The 18,919-nt window shown below is 40.4% G+C and overlaps 1 pseudogene; it reads right to left on the bottom strand.

Moving 5' to 3' along the window:
- The window catches only part of LOC121986609, a 47,201-nt pseudogene extending 32,897 nt beyond the window's left edge, over positions 1–14,304 (bottom strand).
- Positions 14,305–18,919: the final 4,615 nt, after the last annotated feature.

Raw genomic sequence — 18,919 nt, 5'->3', positions numbered from 1 at the left:
CGTGTCAAGTGTGTCAATGTTTTTGACTAGACATTGACTTGAATGAAAATCAATTGTGTAACCCGTATCACACAATTGACTGACACTTAGGAGATTAAAAGTCATCCCCTTGACTAGAAGGACATTCTTGATTTGGAGGCATTCGGATATATGAATGTCTCCAACTCCTATAACCTTAAGACTACCATTGTTACCAAATGACACATTACCTCTATTTTTATTTTGAATGGTAGAAAATAGTGACTTGTCCCCGGTCATGTGCTTGGAGCATCCACTATCAACAAACCAAGTTGATAGACTCTCCCCCTTTACCAATGCCTACAAGACACGAAAGATAGATGTTTTAGGTACCCAAATCTTGGGACCTAATGCATCTACAATGAAAGACTTAGGCACCCATGCCTTTGTTACCTTCTTCCTAGTCTCATGAACCCTAGAAACATGCGATCTATGAAATTGGGTTCTTGACACTAAAGAAATAAAGCTAGACTCCTTAGGTTGGTATCCTAATCCAGCCTTGTTGTAGACCGTCCTTTGGACATTTAGAATCATGTCTAATGTCTTGGAGCTAGTTGAGAATTTCTCAAGCATTTTCTTGAGTTTCTCAACCTCACCCTTCAAGGCCTTGTTCTCATCCTCAAGGAGCTCTAGATGTAGGTCATCAACCTCATCTTCCCTAAGAGCTCTCAAGTTTTCTACTTCTTCTTTTAATGATTTATTTTCTGTTTTTGATTTTTTAAGCAAGGTAGACAAATGTGTAATAGTCTTATAGCATTTTTCTACGTGAGAAGAGGTTACCTCTTCATCATCCGAAGATGATGAAGCCGCGGCTGAAGTGCTTGAGTCATCACTCTCGGACTCGGACTCCTCCCTTGCCATGAGTGCCAATTGCCGAGTACTCTTCTCCTTCTTCTCTTCCTCCTCCGATGAGCTTGAGGAAGATTCATCCCATGTGGCTTTGAGGGCTTTCTTTTTCTTGGCCCTTTCCTCCTTCTTCTTGGCCCGTTCCTCCTTCTTGAGTTTTGGACACTCACTCCGGTAGTGACCTTTCTTGCTACACTCATAACAAGTAACGTTAGACTTATCAATATTTTGATCATTAGGTTTACCTTTTCCTTTGTATCTTCGGCTTTTTCTCATAATTCTCCTCACGAAGTTGGCCATCTCGCTTGATGATGATCCACCTTCATCATCGGACTCGGAGGAGGATGAAGATGAAGGAATCTCTTTCTCCTTCTTCTTTTCTTTCCTTCTTCTCCCATCCTTGCTCTTTTCTCCTGCAACCAAAGCTATACCTCTCTCCTTTTGACCTTTGTTAGCAAGTTCATGAAGTTCCATTTCACAAAAAAATTCATCTAACTTTACAATTGAAAGATCCTTAGAGACCTTGTAGGCATCTACCATAGATGACCACAAAGCACTCCTCGGAAAGGCTTTTAGAGCGTACCTTACAAGATCGCGATTCTCCACGCGTTCATCCACGGAATGGAGACCATTGATGATCTCTTTGAATCTTCCATGTAGCTCACTTACTGTTTCATTTTCCCTCATGGTGAGGTTTTGGAGTTGATTCAAGAATAGGTCCCTCTTGGCTATCCGAGAATCTCGAGTTCCTTCTTGGAGCTCGATAAGCTTGTTCCATAAATCTTTTGCACTCGAGAATGGACCTACCTTGACGAGTTGGTCCTTGGCAATCCCACATTGTAAGGTGACTACCGCCTTGGCATCGGCTTGCCCTTTACGAGTTTGTTCAGTAGACCACCTTGATGAATTGAGTTCCTTACCTTCTTCGTCCTTCGGTGGTGTGAATCCTTCCTTGACCGAGAACCACATGGAGATATCAGTCTTGAGGTAATACTCCATGCGGCTCTTCCAATAATGGAAATCTGCTCCATCGAAGAAGGGTGGTCTATTGGTGCTGAATCCTTCCTTCATGGCCATCTTGTTGCTCCTTGGAATGTTAGTCCAGATGAAGAGCACCAGGCTCTGATACCACTTGTTGGGATCTTAGATGGCTAGAGGGGGGGGGGGGTGAATAGCCTCTTAAAAACTTAAACACAAATTTCTACAAAAAACTTGGTAGCACAGCGGAATTAGAAAACTAAAACAAGAAGGAAACAATCACACTAACACACTGATTTACGAGGTTCGGGGATAACTTGCCCCTACTCCTCGGCGTGTCCGTAAGGTGGACGAGCCCTTGATCTTCGGTAGATCACACCCCGGATGACTCCGGCTAATGAAGCTCTCCTTCTCGGTGGAGTAACCTCTCCACAAAGTCTCAAGAAATATATATGTTAAAGCACAAGACTTACAGAGCTCGGTGGCAAAAAAGAATGAAATAAAGCTTACAACCACGCGAGGATCAGTGGAAACAGAGAACTCCCAGATCGCAGTTTTTCACCCGAGAGCTCAAGAACACCACAACGATCAACAGAACGTTTTTCACTTTCTTGCTTTCTCTACTTCTTTACTCTCGCTGTTTTCTGCTTCTTAAGCCCCTGTTCTCTGCTGTCACGGATCGTGGTAAATCTGCATAAAATCATCGCTGCAGCCAATCCCTCTTCCTCCTTACCTAATCCTCTGAACTCACACCAATGAAATCACAGTCTTCACTGGTGTCTTCTGAGCTCGAACCAATCACCAGGAGTCGAGCGGATCGCAGCCAGATCTCATCAGTAGCCGTTGATGCTTCAAATGCACCATGCGCCGCGAATCACAGCAGAAAGTCCATTTGTCGTATTCCTCTTATGGACTTAATTTGAAATTATGCTTGGAATGGTGCCTGTAATCCTGCAAACTCAAAAGCTAACAGCACAGAGGGTTATATCACATGAATCAGGCAAATCAGTTGCAGTGGAGGAATCGCAGAAACATCGAACAAACTGATTGTGTGTGGATCGGTCACCAGACAGATCCACGGACCGATCAGGACATATCCTGATCGGTCCACATCTTACCTGATCGGTCGTGGAGACCAATCCGGCCGCAGCTGGATCGGTCTCCATGACCGATCCTTCCTTCTTCTCTTCGCAATCGCATCTCCTGATCGGTCTACAGACCGATCAGATTACACTCAATGTGCTACTGAGTGTTTCCTGATCAACCTTGCTTGGAGTTCACTCCTCCAAGACTTCTCGTTACCTAAGGTTACCACCCCATAAGATTTTCTCCACTTGGCTTCACTCACCAAGACTCAGTATTCGGCTACCCAGGGATCAAGTCCTCCAGACCTATCCACCTGGCTTCCACGACATACCGAGATTTCCCTTACCTAGCCTACAACTAGGACTCAGTATTCGGCTACCCAGGGATCAAGTCCTCCAGACCTATCCACCTGGCTTCCACGATATACCGAGATTTCTCTCCTTGCCTAGCCTCCAACTAGGACTTCCCTTGCCTAGCCTACAACTAGGACTTCACTAGATCAAGCTCCATACTAAAACATTCTTACTTAAACATATTTGTCTGACATTAAAACCTAGGAAGTCGATTGCACCAACAATCTCCCCCTTTTTGATGTTTGACAAATATGTTTAAGTTAGGTCAATTCAAAAAGATTTAGATTTCTAACTTAAACCTCTTTTCTCCCCCTTTTGTCATACAACAAAAAGAACCCTTCATAAATGACTTTTAATTGCTAAGGATCCCTAAGTTTTGCACCAACAATGATGGAATACTTGTCTATATTTTCAAGATATGCCTAAGGTATTCCCTTACCCATTTGATGTATAATAGAGTTTTCAAACATGATAGAGATTTTGAAAAAGTCTCATTCCATGAAAATAATTTGAGTAAATTTGCAATATCTTTTTCAAAATAATTTAAGTAAAATCTCTCAAGAATATGTTACAAAAAGTATTTCAAGACTTAAAGTATTTTTGCAAAACCATGATATAGAAGACTTAATGCTTGCAAAATTTCTTTGAAAGATATTTTTATAAAATACTTTTCAAAAATATTTATAAAGAGTTTTTATCAAGCATCCTTGTTAAAGCTGAGTTCAAAAAATATTTTCAAGTAATTTTCAAGGAAATCTCAATGAAATTCTCTAAGTAAAATTTTATTTTCAAGGAATTTTCAAAAAGTTTGAAGAATATGATTTTGAAAAGATAATGCTTGAAGAAGAATTTTGTAAAAGTAATATATATATATATATATATATATATATATATATATATATAATTTTTTTTTAAAAAAAAATATTTGATTAAGAGATTTTAAGATATTTTTCAAAAAGATTTGTAAAGAAGTTTTATCAAGCAATTTTCAAAGAGTGTTTTGAACCATTTTTTTTTTTTGGAATATGTTTTCAAAAGCATGATTTTGAATAAAAAATATGTCCTTCAACAAAGTCTCTCCCCCTTAACTGGACACTATTTTTTAGATATCCTTGTTACCCACAAGGAAGACTTTTCTATGTGTGTCTAAGGGTCATGATTGACTTAAAGTTCTAAAGACTTAGGCGGTGAATAATAATTATATATATAATACACCCAATCAATCATCAATCAAGATTTGAAAAATATTTCATAAGAAAATAGATTTATAAGTTTTCAAAATCCTTTTTAAGAAAATAGTTTAAATTTTAATTTTCTTAGCATCTCACTCATTCTAAATTTTCAAGTATGGTAATCATATAATTGTGTGAGATGACTTTACTTAAATTGAATTTTAGTTTAACTTAAATTAATTTTGGGTTAAAATGAATGATTAATTAATGGTAACATTATTTGAACTAATATTTAGTTTACAGATTTAAATTTATTAACTAATTAATAAAGGATTAATTTAAAATTCAATGATTATTAATTAGGTTAAGAATTAATTTTAATTGCTATGGTTGTAGGTTGATTGTTAGATTAATAATTGGTTTAAACATAATTTAAAAGTTAGTTTCAATTGAGTATGATTATTTAAGTTTAATTAATTACTTTTTAAAGGTTAAAGTTAAATTAATTTATTTATTGTTTAAAATAATTTTGATTAATTTTAAGTTTTTAATTAAGTTTAAAATAATTAAATAATTAAGTTTTTAATTGAGTTTTAAAATAAGTTTTAAAATAATTTTAATTAAGTTTTAAAAATAATTTTAATTAATTTTTTTAAAAATAATTTTAATTAAGTTTTTAAAATAATTTTAATTATGTTTTTTTTAAAATAATTTTAATTAAGTTTTTAAAATAATTTTAATTAAGTTTTTAAAATAATTTTAATTAAGTTTTTAAAATAATTTTAATTAAGTTTTTAAAATAATTTTAATTAATTTTTTTAAAATAAATTTAATTATGTTTTTTTTAAATAAATTTAATTAAGTTTTTTAAAATAAATTTTAATTAAGTTTTAAAAATAATTTTAATTAAGTTTTTAAAATAATTTTAATTAAGTTTTTTAAAATAAATTTTAATTAAGTTTTTAAAATAATTTTAATTAAGTTTTTAAAATAAATTTAATTAAGTTTTTAAAATAAATTTAATTAAGTTTTTTAAAATAAATTTTAATTAAGTTTTTAAAATATTTTAAAATAAATTTAATTAAGTTTTTTAAAATAAATTTTAATTAAGTTTTTAAAATAATTTTAATTAAGTTTTTAAAATAATTTTAATTAAGTTTTTTAAAATAAATTTTAATTAAGTTTTTAAAATAATTTTAATTAAGTTTTTAAAATAGTTTTAATTAAGTTTTAAAAATAATTCGGTTTGAATCAGATTTGAATTAGGTTTGAATTAGGTTTAAATTAAGTTAGAATTAATTGAATTTGAATTAATTTAGTTTGAATTAGATTTTATTGAAAAAGGTTATTGAACCCATGTTAGATTCAAACTTAACTTTGGGTTAATCAAGCAGGCGTCCTAAGGATAAGTTTCAGTTCAGTGGCGAGGCATATGACCTACTTGAATATCATTAGACCACTTGCTGAAGACTTTCCAAACTGTTCCTGCCCAAAAAACTTAATACTAAGCTTTGGTCTAATTAGCCCATGTTTAACTGGGGTAGCTTCGGTCAGATCCACTAAGTCTAGTGCACCAGGTAGAATTCCATATTCAGCCTAGGCATGCCTTCGACAAAGTTTCCTTGACGTACTATCATCCCAATCCATTCCGGCGCTATGTTGTTAGGGTTTGGTAAACCTTTTTAACTAACCGTTCTAAACTATTAGCATATAGAAAAGATGCATGACATGTTAAATAATAGATAAGTATGCATGAACATGGCAAGTCAAACAATTCAAACAACTCATGATACAAATTGTTTATTAATATTCTCGTTTTGTTATTGTTGTTTTATTTTTATTGTTATTGTTGTTTTATTTAAATTGTTATTATTTAATATTACTATCGTTATTATTTATTATTATTTAGCCTTGTTGTTTTCATATTTATTTATTATTATTGTTATTATTGTTGTTATTGTTGTTATTATTATTATTATTATTATTATTATTATTATATTATTTAGTTTAATAATTAAAAGGTACATTATTATAATTAAGTTTATGAAAATTTTGCTTTAAATTTGGTTTTGATTTATAATTTAAATCTAGATTTTGTGAGTTTATAAAATTATTAATAATGTTTTCTAATTTATTAATTTTATTTTTCAAAACATTATTTTGTTTTCCTAGTTTTCTAAAGTTTGATTTATAGTTTAATTTCTTGTTTTTACTTTCTAAATTTTTAGTTAAGTTCTGTTTACTATTAGTTAATTTTCGATAATTATTATTTTGATTTGAATTATCTTGAATATATTGATTAAATAGATCTGAGTCTTGAGTAAGGTTTGAGTTAATTTGGTCAATTTTAATTATGTTTGAATTAATTAAGTTTTTATTATTTTTGTTAAGTAATGTTAATGTAGGATTTTCATGCTTTTTCAAATTCAAATTATAATTCAAACAAAAAGGATCTAAAGCATTCAATTTTTCATGTAACATAAATTTATTTACCATATTTGCTCCCCCTGAATCCTTGGGTCTTCTCTCTGGACATTGAGATTTGTAATGCCCCATCTTTTTGCACTTGAAACATTCGATGTGGTCCTTCTTTTTCCGGACTCCAGGCATCGGTTCCTCCTTTGCCTCCAGTTGTGCGAATTTATTCATTGGACATTTATTTTTGTAGTGCCCCTTTTCACTGCAATTAAAACATATTATGTGTTCTTTAAATTTTGTATTTACAAGATTACCTTTTGAATCCATATTAGGATTCTCCCCCTTGACCATTGTCATTTCAGATTTAGGCTCGAGTGTTTGGTCGGACTCAGGTTCGAATCCATCAGCCTCCTCCTCAGCCACTAGTGCGATGAAGCTGATTTGATCTTGTTCTTCTAGATCTGGTTTTGAGGATAGCTCTTCGGATTGGGATTCAAGTTCGAATTCGTTTTTGCCTTGATCTTCTAGCCTCGACGGAGTCTCGTGAAGCTTGATCAATTTGGTCCACATCTCGAATGCGTTCTTGTAACCTTCTAATTGACACAAGACTTCATTAGGCAAAATATCTATCAACATATTCATTACCTTTGTGTTCGATTCTGAGTTTCGAGAAGGTTGTCTTAGTGCGATCCAGTTGTCGAAATTGTTGCTTCCAATGAAGCATTCCATCATTTGCCTCCAGGAATTGAAGTAGACTTGATCGTACGGTGGAGGGTCATAGATACTTCGTCCTTCTTGATATGATATCGACATTCTTGCAAGAAAAGATTTAAAAGAAAAATATTTCCAAGACTTTCGCCTTGGGATTAGTAGTGCTTGAAAGATAAAGATAAGAAGAAAAAAGAATATACTAAAAGAAAAGAAAAAAGTTTTAAAATGCTTTGAAAAATAGTTAAGTTATTTCAGAGCTAACGAGACTCTGATACCAATTGATAGATCGTTTGAAGCGATAGAGGGGGGGTGAATATCGCGCCTTTAAAAAACTTTTCTTTTCAAATTCAAATCAGAAATGTGCAGCGGAAAGTAAAGAGAGAGACACGTTGATTTACTTCGTTCGGAGCCTAACTCGACTCCTACTCGAAGGCCCGCGGTCCTTGACCGCACCAATGGGCAAAGCACTAAAACTCTTCTCTCTGAAGTCCTTGGAGAGAAGCAGATCGTACAAGTACAATGGAATAAGATAGTAACAAGCCTATTATCTTATTTACAATTAAGTGCAATATAAAATAAGTATACCGACAATAGTATGCGTAGAATGTAGATTGGTCAGTACTTCCGGACGGAGTGACTTGCTGAGCTGTTGAAGATGTGTAGCACAATCCGTACGTGAAGAAGAACTTTTGAGATGATTAGAAGAGTTATCTTTGCCTCTGTCTTCGAGCTTGGTTTTATAGGGGTACTGAAGATTCGGTCGACCGATCCCTTGTTCGGTCGACCGAACCAGCTCTGATCACCTCCAGCTGGCAATCTGACGCTGGCTCGTAATTGTGCTTTAATTTGCCTTCAATGGTTCGGTCGACCGATCCCTCTATTCGGTCGACCGAACAGGTTCCTTCCCTGTTCGTCGAGATTTGCCGTGAACTGCATTTACTGCGCCTTTAATATTGATGGTTCGGTCAACCGATCCTCGGGTTCGGTTGACCGATCAGTGTATTTTCCTTCTACATCTGATCGTTGCTGATTAAACTGATATGTGCTGAGTCATCTTGGTTCGGTCGACCGATCCTTTGGTTCGGTCGACCGATCCTTTGGTTCGGTCGACCGATCCGGCCAAACCTGCAACACAGTGTTAAGCAAAGTATCCCTGCAACACAAAGGTTAGCACAGTAATATATAATGCATGAGTATGACAGTTAGGACTGTCTTGATCTCAACTTAGAAACCTTCCCGGTTTCTTTAGTTGGATCAGCGACCTTAGGTTGTTCCCTTTAGGAACCCGACCTCACTGTCGCTCTTCCAGTTGCATACCTCAACTTACCTGCCAAACATGATCCTCTAGACATGTTTGGTCTTTTGTCTGCTCAGTGTCTGATCGCTTGATCCACTAAGACTTTTCCTGCAATACCATATTAGTCAACAGCAATAATAGTAAACCTAAACCTAGATTTACCAAGATCCGCTGGTCCGATCGATCGCGCGCGGTCGACCAGAACCATCTGATCAACCTTGCTTGGAGTTCACTCCTCCAAGACTTCTCGTTACCTAAGGTTACCACCCCATACGATTTTCTCCACTTGGCTTCACTCACCAAGACTCAGTATTCGGCTACCTAGGGATCAAGTCCTCCAGACCTATCCACCTGGCTTCCACGACATACCAAGATTTCCCTTACCTAGCCTACAACTAGGACTCAGTATTCGACTACCCAGGGATCAAGTCCTCCAGACCTATCCACCTGGCTTCCACGATATATCGAGATTTCTCTCCTTGCCTAGCCTCCAACTAGGACTTCCCTTGCCTAGCCTACAACTAGGACTTCACTAGATCAAGCTCCATACTAAAACATTCTTACTTAAACATATTTTTCTGACATTAAAACCTAGGAAGTCGATTGCATCAACAATATATATGCACGATGCCCATCGATCCTCCTCGTAGCATGCTTCCCTTGAGTGATATATATGCACGATGCCCATCGATGACAACTCGACATCCCCTTCTAATAGCTCTAGTGGTCTCTTCAAAATCTATTGAACCAACTTATTTTATACAAGCGAGCAAGGATCCAAATTGGCGTAGTGCAATGACTACAGAATTTGATGCACTTCTTCGCAATGGAACATGGAGCCTAGTTCCACGCACTCCCTTCATGAATGTTGTGGGATCTAAATGGGTATTCCATCTTAAGCATCGAGCTGATGATTCTCTTGAAAGGCACAAAGCTCGACTTGCAACCAAAAGATTTAGTTAACAACCAGGTATTGACTTCAATGACACTTTTAGCATAGTCATCAAAATTACATCTGTCAGACTATTGTTATCAATATCTGTTAGTTTTAATTGGCCTGTATGACAATTAGACATTTCAAATACGCTTCTTTATGGTCATCTTGAGGAAATTGTATTTATGGAACAATCACCTAGGTTCATTTATCTACAATTTCCATCTCATGTTTGTCAACTTAAGAAATCCTTATATGTCTTCGACAAGCTCCTCGTGCATGGTTTCATCGAATATCTAATTGGTTACAAGCTCAACGATTTTCTGAATCAAAGATTGACTCGTCTATATTTTATAAATAAATGATGTTTTATGATATTTTTTTCTTATTTATGTGGATGACATCCTAATAACCGGTAATGATCATAAGGTATCATAACTTTATTAAGTCTTCTCAATTAAGAATTTCTTACTCGAGATTTGGATAATGCTCATTTTTTTCTTGGTATCGAACTTATTCCACATGTGAGATCTCGGAAAATTTAATTAATAGGGTTATTTGGAAAATAGCCTTATAGAATTTTTCCGGAATTTTTAGAAATTTTCTGGGAATTTTTCGGAACTCGTACGGAGGGTTTTGAGGGGATCGTTCGGTATGCGCGGAATAAGCCTGTTTGGGATACCCGTTTAAGTGAGGAAAAGTTTTAAATATAAATACTTTTCTTTTTTCTTATTCTTCCCCTAAACCCATAGCCGAACCCGAACTGATCTCTTCCCCGACTCTTCTCTTCTTCCTCTGTTCTCCCTCTCTCTCGCAGACGACTCGGCGCCGAGGTCAGAGGAGCTTATCGCCGGAGCTTGCCGGCGATCGAACCAGGAGGTTCGAATCATCCTGACCTACTCTTCTCAAATCTTCGGCTGAGGAGTCTGCTCCGGTGGTGCCTGCGGCCGAACGGGGATTCCTTGGTGGCTAGGGCACGGTGAGAAGCCAGATTCACGTCGTCTCTCAATTAATTGACCTCGCTTTCCCTCTCCTCGCACTGCTCACAGTGCGATCCATCTCTTCCTTGGCCGGATCTGGATCGAGCCGTGCCACCCGATCGCCGGCGTGGAAGGGGCGATTAGGGCTTCAAAGGTAAGCAATCGAACCTTCTGTTGCGTTCTTGTTTCAATCCATGCCTTAAATCCATCGCCGGAGCTTTGCCCTTTGGATCTTTGGTGCTAGATTTTTATCCTATCAGATCTTGATCCTCATTCTTTTTGTGGCTGAATTAGGTCACAGATTGGAGGGGTTCCGTGAGGTTGTTCTTGAGTTGTCGGGCAGAGTCTAGGAGGTTTGCACTCTATCAGTGATCTCCTCAACTTGATCGGATTGTCAAGATAGTTTCCAGTGAGGATCTGTTCCGAGGCTTGAAATGGTGCTGTGGGTTGCTCACTGATCCAGTAGCTCATTCAGCAGGACCTCCTTTCGGCAGCACTCTTGTTGGCGGAGCTTGAGGTATTGTGTATTAATTGATACATGTTCTAGAGGAATTAGGTTTCATGTTGATGAAGTAGAGTCATGTATTGGATTAGAAAGGCATTGGATTAATCCCTGATTAGTTGATGCATGATGTGTACATTTGAATTAAGGATTTTATTGATTGTGACTAGATTTACTTGCCTAGATTAATCTAATGGAATAATTAGGGTTAAGACATTTAACCCTAGTCAACTATTAGATTTAATCTAAGTTTAGATTTCTAACCTATTGGTGATTAGGGATTAGGTAACTAATCCTAATTGACCGTTAGAGTTAATTAGGTAGGTTGAGATTGTATGAATTAGGGTTTTGCCCTAATTTAGTTTTAGAGATTTTATTTAGCTATTCCTTTGGATTTAGCTAAATAAAATATATATTGTTTGTTTGACACAGGACTCTGATTCGAGACAGGCGTCTCGGCCTTGGATTGCTTTGTACCTTCTATTTGAGGCGGGTACCCTTTGACTTATCTTTTGATAATGTCTTATGATATGTGTAGCTTATATATATTTACTAGTGGTAGATAGTAGATTATTTCTTCCCTGGTTTTAGCTAGTTGATACCTATCACATGCTTCATCTGCTAGTTGCTTTACTTCAGGATTGGATATTATATCTCTTGCCATGTGTATATATGTTCATAGAGATGCATATCTATAGTGCTCTACTCTACTGGATTAGTTGCTGTTCATGTGTGATACATGCTCTTGGATTCATGATGCTTATATCATTGTTATATGTGATGTCTTTGGATTCATGCTGTTTATATCATGGTTATATATATATGCGTTTACCTTTTGGACACACACATATATGGAGGAGGCTATGTTCAGGTATGACATATTGTAGCCGCATGCACCATATCGCATGATTGCATGCTGGGCGATTGACGACTCCATTATTGTTGAGCTCGTCGGCCGGCTACATAGGCCTGCACACAACGTGTTCACTGCATGGGTAGTGGCACAGCACAGTAGGGTGTGTATGGCAGTAGCTCTGTAGTGCTCCGCTGGTCCGCTCATGGGTAGTGTGACTGCAGCGTGGTAGCAGACAGGGATCCCTCCCCGTCATCGCGTACCGGGAGTTGAGAGCATTGCGCTCCCTCACTATGTTTGAGGTAGGAGGATAGGTGTACTCCGACAGCATCCCGTCCACTCGGTCACTCTTCAGGGGCAGTGATGGCAGAGTGCACGGTGTCACAGCCTACCCACGCGGTCTCACCATTGTGTGTGAGATGCTAACTGGCGTCAGGGGTGACCATGTCATATTGCATCATATGCACGGATTGCATTCGTTATGATTGATGCATTTTGGTGATTGCATATGATTGACATGCATACATGATACATGCTTTTGCTCTGACTATTTTTATCTCTGTATGTTGACAGTCAGTTGCCCAAGCCTCGCAGGTGAGTACAGTTTATTTCAGTTATGCATTTTCTTATTATTCTTGCTATAGACTGTACTTTATGCCTATTGCTGGTTATTACAGTTTATTTCGGCTATGCATATCTGTATACTGTTAGGAGACCGTACCTTAGGTTGTACTGTTAGGAGACTGTACTGTAGGCTCTATGGTTTAGTGTACTGTACCATAGGTTATTACTGGTGGATATATATTGCTGTACATGGCTATTGGTTTACCTGCTGAGTTCTTGAACTCACCCCGTCGTTACTATTTTTTCGTGTTGAGGCCGTCAGGAGAGATTCCAGTCGCTAGCCCCTTGGTCGCGAGGATTTCTAGATATCGTTTTCTGTATTCGCTTTTACACGTATACTTGTATTGTGGGTTTGTATTGTGGACTTTATGTCGAACCTTTGGGTTTGCTGCTTTTGTTTTCCGCTGCAGAGTTTCACACTACTTCGTGGATTTGTTTTCTTCGTTGTAGTGGAGTAGGATGTGTACGTATATCTTCGTTGGTTTTATATCGTTCTTCCCTATTAAACTGCGTGGATTGATTATATGTTGAGTTGTGTGGAATATTGATATAAACTGCGTGGTTGTTTCTTATTTGTATTGTATTGTTCCGGCCGAGTGTGGCCGATGTATAGATATATGTATACTGAGATTCATATTGTCACCCGTACAGGGGAGATGCTGTCGAAATTTCTTCGGCCAGGGACTACCTGGGGCGTGACAATTTATTTGGTATCAGAGCAGTTCTGATACTGGTTCTTACGAGTTTTGCGTGCGTATCTGGATATTTTCGGATTGTACGGGTTTCCGTCGATTTTCTCGTTTCGGAATTCCGAGGCATTTTGACGAGGTTTTATTGGATCTATTCGGGGCTAAGCAGCGACAGGATATCTCCAGACGGCAAATAGGTAATTTAGGTAATTTTTCAGTTCTTATACTTGTAGTGATATTTGGGTAACATTTCTTTACAGATATGCCACCTACACGTGTACCGGCACCGAGACGTGGGCGGCCACGTAAGAGGCCGTTAGATTCTCCTGAGACAGAGTCTTCAGAGAGGTCTGCTAGAGCTGAGCCTGTCCGCCAGGGGCAGACTCCTCAGGTCATTGTGGGTACGTCTGCGTATCAGATCCCGATAGTTCCGACGTCAGAGGTACCTACCTCGACTGTACCACCCGTGGTACCCCCGTCGGCATATTCAGCACCTCCCCCATCAGCTGTACCCGCAGAGTACCCGACACCCTCTCTAGCTGTGCCTGCTACCGCGTACTCGGCACCGCAGACACATGTGCCGATTACTACATATTCGGCACCAGTACCGGCAGCACCGGCTGTTTCTTACCCGGTACCACCCACCGTACCCTCAGTGGCCCCTACATATGTCTACTCAGTAGTTCCGCCATCAGTACTACCTATAGGAGCAGTCCCAGTGGTTCTGCCCAGTGCTGCAGCGATGCCCACTGACATAGTTACAGCACGTGCACGGATCCCAGCCTTAGCAGAGTCGGCGAAGAGCCGATTCACATTATTCCGCGGGGAGACTGATCCGAGCATAGCTCAGTCCTGGATTGAGACTATGGAGCGGGCATTCTTTTACATGGCTTGCTCCGAGTGGGAGAAGGCCGAGCTGGCTGCTTACCACCTGCGAGATGGGGCAGAGATCTGGTGGGACACACAGCGCTCTATCATAGGCGACCAGCATATTACCTGGACGAGATTTAGGGAGGCATTTGAGAGTCAGTATTTTCCTCGAGCATATCAGATGACTCTTCGGCAGGATTTTCTTTGTCTTCGACAGAATAACCGCTCAGTGATGGATTATAATGCCGAATTTAATCGGCTGGCCAGATTCTGTCCTGAGTTAGTGGCCGATGACAGATCTCGTATGCTTCAGTTTGTCCAGGGACTGGACGGGCATCTTCAGCTGAAGATGTCTGGTTTTAGTACGTCATCATACACCGAGACACTGGATAGAGCTCTCATGATTGAGTCTACTCATCAGAGAGTGAATGCAGATAAGAAGAGGAAGCAGACTGATCGGACTTCCGGACAGAGCCAGCAGCCACAGACTACGGGACAGCAGCAGAGCAGTCGCACTCAGACGGGTCAGGGTACTTCTGGGGCATCTGGCCGACCCCAGAAGTCAGGACGATCTTCATCTGGACGTTCCCGGTCTACTCAGCGGAACCGGACACGGTCCACCGGTGATCCTCACTGTACCCGATGCGGATCCCGAGATCACATGGTTTCTGCTTGCTCCTTGGGACAGTCAGGTTGCTATTATTGCAAACTGCCTGGCCACGTCATCCGAGACTGTTCGCTGAAGACTCAGCATGTAGCTTCCGGAGTTTCTGTTGCGGGAGGACAGTTTGGTCAGTCCGGCCTGCGGCAGCTGCATATGGCATGTATGGTCAGGAGCATTCCGGTGTTCTTATGGAGTCTCAGAGTTCTATTTCTGGACCGCAGTATCTGACTCAGGGTCAGTATCAGTTACAGCCCCAGCCACCAGTTCAGTACATACTACAGCCCATAGCCCCAGCTCTGACTCAGTATCCAGTACCGACTCAGTGGCAGGCGCAGACTCAGATGCAGCAGCCTTTGGCAGTGCTACCGCCTCTCCCACCGTCAGATATTGGGCGAGTTCACGCAGTCACCAGAGAGGATGCACAGCGGGCCGACGGATCCGTTTTCCGCGGTACGATTTTACTTTATGCATTTTCTGCTGATATGCTAATTGATACAGGTAGTTCACATTCTTTTATATCTTGTGCATTTATGAGAGAGATTGGTAGACTACCTTCTCAAAGACCGCGACGACTGACCGTCTCCTTACCATCTGGTGATACCTTGGATGTCACTCAGGAGGTCAGAGGTTGTCCGTTAGATTTTGGTAGCATTATACTCATGGTAGATTTGTTAGTATTGGAAATGGTCGAGTTCGATATTATCCTTGGCATGGATTGGTTGTCTGCTTATCATGCCACAGTTGATTGCCGAAGAGGGTGGTTACGTTCGACCTCCGAACCAACCCTCTTGGGATTTCACCGCATCGAGACGATGGGATATCGACCATTTCTGCGATACAGGCGCAGAAACTGCTATCACATGGATGTCAGTGATTTCTATTATCTTTGATTAATGCGGATGACAACAGTAGTCCTCAACTCTTAGACGTTCTGGTGGTCCGAGAGTATCCGGACATATTTCTAGACGAGCTTCCAGGTTTGCCTCCTCGAAGGCAAGTGGAGTTTGCTATTGAGCTGATTCCGTGGACTGCACCAACATCGAAAGCTCCATATCGTATGACACCGAAAGAGTTGGACGAATCAAGGTTCAACTCCGGAGTTATTAGATAGGGATTTATTCGCCCTAGTGTATCTCCGTGGGGCTCTCCTGTACTATTCGTCAAGAAGAAGGAAGGTACTCTGAGGTTGTGCATCGATTATAGGCAGCTGAATGTAGTGACTGTCAGAAATAAGTACCCCTTGCCACGAATTGAGGATTTATTTGATCAGCTTAGAGATACATCAGTGTATTCCAAGATTGATCTGCGGTCTGGATATCATCAGCTGAGAGTCAGAGATTCTGATATTCAGAAGACAGCATTCCGCACCAGATACGGACATTACGAGTTTTTGGTAATGTCATTTGGGCTTACCAATGCTCCTGCAGTATTTATGGATCTGATGAACTGTATCTTTCTGGAGTACCTAGATCAGTTTGTTATTGTGTTTATCGATGATATATTGATCTATTCGTGTTCCGAGGAGGAGCATGCGCAGCATCTTCGTATAGTCTTGGAGACTCTGCGACAACATCATCTGTATGCGAAGTTCAGTAAGTGTGCATTTTGGCTTCCCTCAGTTGGTTTTCTAGGACATGTGGTTTCTAGCCGAGGTATTTCAGTAGATCCTCAGAAGATCGAGGCTATCACTAGCTGGGAGCAGCCGAAGTCAGTCCAGGAGATTCACAGTTTCTTGGGCTTGGCTGGATATTACCGACGATTCGTTGAGGGTTTCTCCAGCATTGCTATGCCATCCGGAAAGGCGTGAAATTCACGTGGTCAGAGGCTTGTGAGACCAGCTTCCAGGAGCTGAAGCGGAGATTAGTATCAGCACCAGTCTTGGTTTTACCTTCTGGTGATGACGGATTCGTACTTTACACAGACGCATCTCTTCAGGGCTTGGGCGCTGTTTTGATGCAGCACGGTAGGGTAGTCTCCTATGCTTCTCGTCAGTTGAAGGAGCATGAGAAGAACTACCCAGTACATGATTTAGAGCTAGCTGCTATTATCTTTGCTTTGAAGATTTGGCGACATCATCTTTATGGTATTACTTTTGAGATTCTTACTGATCATAAGAGTCTCAAATATATTTTCACCCAGAAGGAACTCAATCTCCGACAGAGGAGATGGATGGAGTTCCTGAAGGATTATGATTGTACTATTAGCTACCATCCGGGTAAAGCTAATGTGGTTGCTGATGCACTGAGCAGGAAGTCCAGAGGGACTTTAGCTTGTCATCGAGTTACAGTCACGGACTTGATTCAGGGATTCACCGAGTTGGGCCTTGAGGAGCAGGGACGGACAGAGCAGGGTATTCTTGTTACCATGGTTGCTCAGTCGTCGATCAGGATGAGGATTCGAGAGGCCCAGGCCGGAGATCAGCATTTACAGTTCATTAGCAGCCAGATAGCTTCCGGACAGCAGACCGAGTTTACACGAGATGACGAGGGTATTGTTTATTTCCGAGGCAGATTGTGTGTACCTCAGTCTCACCCGGTCATGGAGGAGTTACTTCAGGAGGCTCATCGTTCTAGATTTGCTATCCACCCAGGTGGGACCCGTATGTACCGGGATTTGAGGCGTTCCTATTGGTGGAACGGTATGAAGAAGGACATCGCGGAGTTTGTTGCTAGATGTCTTATCTGTCAGCAGGTGAAGGCTGAGCACCAGAGACCTGCTGGTTTACTTCAGAGGATCCCTATTCCAGAGTGGAAGTGGGAGCATATTACTATGGATTTTGTGGTAGGACTGCCTAGGACTCGACGAGGCCATGATGCGATTTGGGTAATCGTTGATCGATTAACCAAATCGGCACACTTTTTAGCGATCCGGAAGACTGATTCTCTGGATCGATTAGCAGAGTTATATTGTCGTGAGATTATTAGATTACATGGTGTTCCTTTCAGCATCATATCAGATAGAGACCCACGGTTCACGTCCCGATTCGCAGTCTCAGCAGCCTTGGGCACACACTGCTTCAAGACGGCATTCCATCCGCATGATGGGCGCCGTGAGCGGACTATTCAGACATTGGAGGACTTGCCGAGGTCTTGTGTCATGGACTTCGGAGGCGCTGGGAGGACCACCGCCATTAGTGGAGTTCGCCTACAACAACGCCTATCATTCGCTATCCAGATGGCACCGCTTGAGGCGTTGTATGGTAGGCCTTGTTTGACACCCATCCTCCGGGAAGAGGTTGGGGAGGCCCAAACTGATAGGACCTCGAGAGCTCAAGAGATGCGAGTTAGTTCGCACTATCAGACGGAGGATGTCAGAGGCTCAGGACCGTCAGAAGAGTTATGCTGATCAGAGACGGAGACCTCTGGAGTTCTCCATTGGTGATCACGTATTTCTTAGAGTTTCACCCACGAAAGGGGTGAAGAGATTTGGTCTCCGAGGTAAGCTAGCTCCCCGATATATTAGACCATTCCAGATCTTGGAGAGGATTGGAGCAGTAGCTTACCGTCTGGCGCTACCACCATCTCTAGCCGGCATTCATGATGTGTTCCATGTATCTATGCTGAGGAGATACGTATCCGATCCGGCACATGTTCTGTCAGATATATCTGTTCCTATTCAGCCTGATGTTACTTACGAGGAGGTTCCGGTACGGATTCTGGACCGTAGAGAGCGTCAGCTGCGGAACAAGACTGTCCGACTGGTTAAAGTCGGATGGCAGCATCATTCTGACGAGGAGGCTACGTGGGAGCTGGAGGATACGATCCGAGCTCGATACCCTCATCTTTTTACTTGAGGTATGGGGGTTAGAGTTCCTTTCAGCATTTATACTGTTTGGTTATATTTTAGTGTTTCTTTGGTTATAGCGAAATTTGGGGACCAAATTTTTATTAGTAGGGGAGGATGTGAGATCTCGAAAAATTTAAT

This window comes from Zingiber officinale, chromosome 5B (assembly GCF_018446385.1).
Source record: "Zingiber officinale cultivar Zhangliang chromosome 5B, Zo_v1.1, whole genome shotgun sequence".
NCBI lineage: Eukaryota > Viridiplantae > Streptophyta > Magnoliopsida > Zingiberales > Zingiberaceae > Zingiber > Zingiber officinale.
Note: the sequence above shows the minus strand (reverse complement) of the source record. Positions and strands in the feature narration are given on the sequence as shown.